Below are 996 nucleotides of genomic sequence, written 5' to 3'. Positions count from 1 at the left end.
TATTCTTAGTTCATTAATAGCGACACCCTTATGGGCAGGCAAAGACACCATATGGAGAATTAAAACATTCCTGGTGTTGCTCATTTGAGAAAGTGACTTGACTTACTGATTGAAAACTAGAACATAAAGTATGCTCTTATATGTCCTAGAAGGAAGCAGTAAGCTCCCAGCAGAGGGACAGGAATGTCGAGGGGGAGCTCCTGCTTAGCAGGTGTTATCAAGACACCAGACTTGGAGAAGATTATGGGTATATAGAAAAGAGGAACCCAGGGTCTTTTTTTCTCCAGTGACCGTTCTAGACTTGTGCGATATACAAAAGCTTTGGCATTTTCTTTATAAATGCAGCACATTCCACATTAAATATAACTCTGGATATTGTTCCTTTTGCAAATGATATCTGATTTCCTTTTAAAAACATTTTATTGGTTATTTTTATTTTATAAATTATTCATCTTTAGTTATTTTCAGTGAGTTACCGAATTCTAAATATTTCTGAGTGATTTTAAAATTTTACCTAGTATAATATAGTTGTTAGGGTGAAGATGGGAGAAGGTAATATTCTGTGAGACTGATTGAGCCCTGGACCACTCCATGATGGAGTTAGAGAAGGTGACAGAGGAGTAGCCAGTGACGTAGGAGGCCAAGAGAGCGTGATGTCCTGGAAGACAGCTGAGACAACACCAGAGAATCAGAGGAATCCACTATCAGATGTCTCTGAAAGGTCAAGAGAATGAGCATTGAGAATTGAACATTGGATTTAGAAATGCATACATCACTGGTGACTTCCACACAAGCAATTTGGGTGGTATCGTGGGGATAAAATTTTATCAAGGTGGTTTTAGTAGTAGGGAAGAGAAGACTTTAAGATAATAAGACAACTCTTTTCAGATATTTTGTTATAAAAGAAAGCAGAAAACTAGGAGAGTAGCCTAGAGGGGAAGTAAGATTTTATTTTGATTACATTTGGGTTAATTTTATTTTTTAAATATTTTAAGA

General features: G+C 36.5%; 1 protein-coding gene across 5 annotated transcripts in view; it reads left to right on the top strand.

Annotated features, from left to right (window-relative positions):
* MYO16 (myosin XVI) overlaps positions 1 to 996 on the top strand; it is a 516,601-nt gene that overhangs the window by 348,634 nt on the left and 166,971 nt on the right. The gene's annotated exons all lie outside the window — the stretch shown is intronic.

Source organism: Pteropus alecto, unplaced genomic scaffold (assembly GCF_000325575.1).
Source record: "Pteropus alecto unplaced genomic scaffold, ASM32557v1 scaffold13, whole genome shotgun sequence".
NCBI lineage: Eukaryota > Metazoa > Chordata > Mammalia > Chiroptera > Pteropodidae > Pteropus > Pteropus alecto.
Note: the sequence above shows the minus strand (reverse complement) of the source record. Positions and strands in the feature narration are given on the sequence as shown.